We start from the raw sequence: 5704 nt of genomic DNA on the forward strand, positions 1-5704 counted from the left end.
GACTCACCCCTCTCTCAGTGATTCATTATGTCCAACAATTGGTATTAGAGCATAGGTACCCTGATTTTGTTAAAGCATTCTCTATCTTGGGTAGATCCTGTCAAGTGTTCACAATGACAAGGAATGAATCCTCCTCCTCAAAAGCTCCTATGTTTTATGGTGTCAACTATGCCTTTTGAAGTAGAAGAATGGAAACCTATTTGTCCTCTCTAGGTTGTGATGTATGGATGTCAGTTGTGAATGGGTATACAGTCCCTAATAATCCCCCTACTGATCCAGATGCTAAGAAGGAATATGAGAATAATGCTAAAGCTAAAAATGCCATTCTTAGTGGGTTATCTAATAATGAGTTTGTTAAGGTCATGCACTGCTCATCTCCAAAATAAACTTGGGATAAGTTGTATAAGACATTTGAAGGCGATGCTAAAGTCAAGGAGGCCAAGTTATAGACATTGAGAGCACAACTTGAGGGTTTGAAGATGAGAGATGAAGAGAAGATTGCTGACTATTTCCAAAGGATTGATGAAACAAGAAACACCATTAGAGGGCTTGGAGAAGAAATAAAAGAGGAGGTGGTAGTGAAGAAAGTACTTATATCTCTCACATCTAAGTATGATACAAAGGTTTCAACAATAGAAGAAGTAAAAGATCTGAAAGTATTTACAATGGATGAGTTGTATGGTTCCCTAACTGCTTATGAGATGAGGATTGCCGGTACTGAGGTTGTGAAGAAAGAAGATGCATTCAAAACATCAAGAAAAGGAAAAGAAGAGTCTGCTCATGATGGAACCGGTGAAGAATCTAATGACATCATGGCAAATTTTTTTAGAAGACTCAAGACGAGTTCAGGAAAATACAAAGGCAAGCTGCCTTTGAAATATTTCAACTGTGGAAAGATTGGACATTTTAATGCTAAATGTCCCTATGGTGATAAGAATGAAGATGATCAATCAAGTGGTAGCAGATAATTCGGTAAGGACATGAAGAAGAATGTCTACCGACATGGTAGAAGAGGCTACCGAAAGTAGAGCAGTCTTTATACACATGAAAATGATACCATAGATGAGGAAAGTGCCTCAGATGACTGTTGCAGTGAAGATGAATTCAGATAAAACCTTTTCATGGCCTAAGAAGTTCCAATACCTAAAGAAGGAGAAGAGGAAGAGGAAGAAGGAGAATTAGATCTTGAAGCAAAGCTCATCAATGCCTTGGAAGAGCTGAAGAAAACAAGAAGAGATTTGAAGAAGGTGGAAAAGGCTGCACCTGAAGAACAAGAGATGTTGGAAGAATCTCTTGAAGAATCCAAGAAAATAATTGCAAATATAAAACTTCAATTGGAAGAGGCCAAGAGGATCTATGAAGTTACTAGTACCAACTTGAGTAAAAAGGAGAAGGAGCATCAGAACCTGGAAAAAGAAATTGTCAAGCTATGGAAGGAATTAGAGAAAAGCAAGGAAGAAATAAAAGTGAGAAGAAAATATGAAGGAATCACCAAATCTTTAGACAAGATGTTGAGCAAAGAGAAGAAATCTAAAGATACCGGTGACTTAGGTTTTGAAGAGGGTCAAATTTCAAACATCAAAGACACATCTGGTAAAGAGATATAATTTACTTCGTCAAATGAAGGTGAAGAGAATAAAACATTCACGGTAAGCAAGGATATTGGTAAGAAGATATATGCAGACGCTGTTAAGAACCGCCACACAAACTAGTATACACAATCAATGAACCAGAGGCCATACTCAATGCATCGACATGTAGGTCCAAGGAGAAATGCAAGAGTTGATCATGAAGGATTCACCAGAGTTAGCAACATGAAAGGAAGACCCCTAGTAAGGCAGTCATTTCAGGACCAAGACAATCTAACCGGTATGTTCCAGAATTTCATGGTTATTGTCATCGATGTAATAAGTTTGGTCATAGAATGGCATATTGTAGGAAAATGAATGTCAACCCTAGTTTTGAGAGTAGAAACTCATTTGCTGCATTACAAAGTACAAATGTCACATGTTATAATTGCAATGAGTTTGGTCATAAGAGTTATGAGTGTACAAAAAGTGTGCAGATGTCCTACAAGAATGCTTTGGATACATCTTTCAATGCTAATGTAAAATGTTACAAGTGTAAAATTTTTGGTCACATAGCAAGGCATTATAAGCCGAGAACTGACAATAAAAAGAAAACAATACCGAAACACAAGATGATAGAAGGGGAGAAGAAATAAAAGAAACAGGTTTGGATAGAGAAGGAGAAGAACAAGACAGAGTCAAGCTTGATTGTGTAGACTGCTCTACATGCCGAAAGGATGAATTTATGGGTAGTTGATAGTGGCTGCTCAAATCACATGACTAGAGACAAGAAAAAGTTTATCAAGCTTGATGATTGGAATGGTGGTTCTGTCCAGTTTGGTGACAACTCCTCTATCAAGATTAAGGGTCGTGGTACATTGAATATTGATGGAAAGCTCAAGGCTCATGATGTGTGCTATGAGGAAGGACTAAAGCATAATATGCTTAGTGTAAGTCAAATGTGTGACAAAGGATACAAGTTCACATTTGACTCTACCGGTTGTCAGATAAGCAAACAAAGTACCGATCAGGTTGTAGCAGAGGGAAAGAGAACATATGGTAATGTCTACAATCTGAAAGAATGCCATGAGTCCCAATGCATGATGGGACAGGGTGATGAAAGCTGGTTTTGGCATCAAAGATTACGTCATGTGAATTTTCATAATCTTGTGAAGATAAGTAAAAACCATTATGTGAGAAATATTCCACAAATAACTAAACCAAAAAGTACCTTCTATGATGAATACATCAGAGGCAAGCAAATCAAAGTGAGTTGCAAAACAAAAGAGTATAATACCTCAAGACCTCTAGAGTTAGTACATACAGATTTGTGTGGACCAACAAGGACACGGGCTCTGACCGATGAGAGATACTTCATGCTATTCATTGATGACTACTCAAGGATGACTTGGGTGACATTTTTGCATGAAAAATCACAGGCATTTGAAAGATTCAATATTTTTAGAAGGATGGCTGAAAATGATAGTGGACACTGGTCAAAGTGTTTAAGATCAGACCGAGGTGGAGAATATTCTTCAAATGAGTTTATTGACTACTGTGAGAAACATGGAATCCAAAGACAGTATTCAACAACAAGAACACCACAACATAATGGTGTGGTAGAAAGGAAGAATATGATAGTAAAGGAAATGGCTAGAAAAATATTGAATGAGGTTACCATACCGAATAGATACTAGAAGGAAGCAGTTCATACTTCTGTGTATACATTAAATTAGGTACAACTAAGAGTAAATAGTAGAATGACTCCTTATGAGTAATGGTACGACCAAAAACCATCACTCAAGCATTCAAGAGAGATGCTGATGGATTAGGAAGTTTTGATTCCAGGAGTGATGATGGAATCTTCTTGGGTTACTCAACCAATAGCAAAGCCTATAAATGCTACAAAAAGAAATTGAGAAAAATGGTTGATAGTATAAATGTGAGAATAGATGAAGACCTACATAAGAAAGAATCTGCACTGACACCCTATATTGATGTTTCAGATGATGAGCATGAAGTTCAATATGACAATGGACCAGTAGATGAAGCACCAAGCAAGAACTCCAACCGGTATGTGCAGAAGAACCTTCCAGAAGAACAGATCATAGGAGATAAAAATGAAGGTGTGTAAACCAGAAGGAGACTAGCTCGGAATGATGAGCAAGTAAATTTTTGCCTCATGATAGAACTTGAGCCAAATTGTTTTGATGAAGCTAGAAAAAGTGAAAAGTGGATAGATGCCATGAATGAAGAGCTGAAACAAATTGAGAAAAATCAAACTTGGGAACTTGTTCCTAGATCAGCAGACAAGAATGTCATAGGTACCAAGTGGGTCTATTGGAACAAGATGAATGAAGAAGGAAAAATAATCTGACATAAAGCAAGGATAGTTAGCAAAGGGTATGCTCAATTGGAAGGTATATTCTTTGAAGAAACCTTTGCATTGGTTGCTAGGTTAGAGGCAATAAGAATGTTTTTAGCTTTCTCTGCCTATAAAGGTTACAAGGTCTACCAAATGGACATCAAATTTGCATTTTTGAATGACAACCTTGAAGAAGAGGTGTATATGGAAAAACCAGAGGGTTATCTTTTACATGATGATGAGAGTTTTGTATGCCGGTTGAAGAAAGCCTTGTATGGCTTGAAGTAGGTTCCCAGAGCATGGTATTCCTAGTTGGATAAATATTTGAAGGAGTAAGGATTCTGGAAAGGGAATGTAGATAATAACTTGTATGTCAGGGTAAATGGAGATCACATGATTATAGTTTTTGTATATGTGGATGATATTATCTTTGGTGGAGACAAGGACATCACGTGCAAAGAATTTGTAGATCAGATGAAGACAAAATTTGAGATGTCCATGCTGGGTGATTTGTCCTATTTTCTTGGTTTTTAGATCTCACAGTAGGAGAAAGGAATTTTCATCTCACAAACCAAGTATGTTAAAGACATGTTGAAGAAATTTCAAATGGAGGACAACAAACTGGTAAGTACTCCCATGGTTACCGGTTGTAAGTTGAGAAAACTAGACGAGTCATCGGAAGTTGAGCAAACACTGTATATGTCTATGATTGGTATTCTGTTATATCTAACAACATATAGACCATATATTGTACAAGCTATTTGCATGGTAGGAAGATTCCAAGCTTCTCCTAAATAGTCTCACTTAAATGCAGTTAGGAGAATCTTTAGGTATCTGCAAGGAACTATCAGTTATGGCCTGTGGTATCCAAAGAAAGGAGACTCCTCTTTGTAGGATTATACTGATGCAGATTGGGTAGGAAGTCTTGATGACCGAAAGAGTACAAGTGGAGGTGCTTTCTACTTAGGAGATTGGTTAGTATCATGGTACAACAAGAAGCAAGATTTAGTATCATTATCTACTCCTAAGGCAGAGTATATAGCAACTGCTACATGTTGTTCACAGGTATTATGGATGAAGCAAACACTGAAAGACATACAGGTGAAGATATCGAAACCTATTCCAATCCGATGTGATAACTCAAGTGCAATCAACATCTCCAAGAATCCAGTAATGCACTCCCAAACAAAACACATTGCAATAAAGTATCACTTCTTGAGGGAGAAGGTAGCAGACAAGGAGGTCATAGTAGAATATGTTCCAACTAGAGAATAGATTGCTGACATATTTACCAAGCCACTTCCTTTGGGCCCGTTTGAGTACTTGAGACAAAAGATGGGAGTTGTCCCACCATTCGACAACACTTAAATGTTTAGGAGGACGTATGGTTTAGGGGGAGTCAACAATTGTTACTATATTATGACTCTTGAATCATGAAGCATGGACATAGGGGGAGAATGTGTCCTACTGGATGTAGACAAGGGAGAGATTATGAGTAAACTCTACCAGTATGATTGGTGTTAGACTAAGGTTCCCTTTGCCATGGCCGTCAAAGGGGGAGAGAAACCGGAACATAAAATGTTGACATTAATGCCAAAGGGAGAGATTGTTGGTATTGAGTTGTCATTGATGTCAACCGGTATTGCAGGCTACTGGTAGGGTGTGTCAACCCGGTATGAAGAAGATTGAACTGGCATAAAGAAGAGAAGTATGATTACGTGTTGATAGATGATATCACTGATATAAGGTGAGATGTAGGAGTAATTTGGCA

The sequence above is a fragment of the Cryptomeria japonica genome, chromosome 11 (genome assembly GCF_030272615.1).
Source record: "Cryptomeria japonica chromosome 11, Sugi_1.0, whole genome shotgun sequence".
NCBI lineage: Eukaryota > Viridiplantae > Streptophyta > Pinopsida > Cupressales > Cupressaceae > Cryptomeria > Cryptomeria japonica.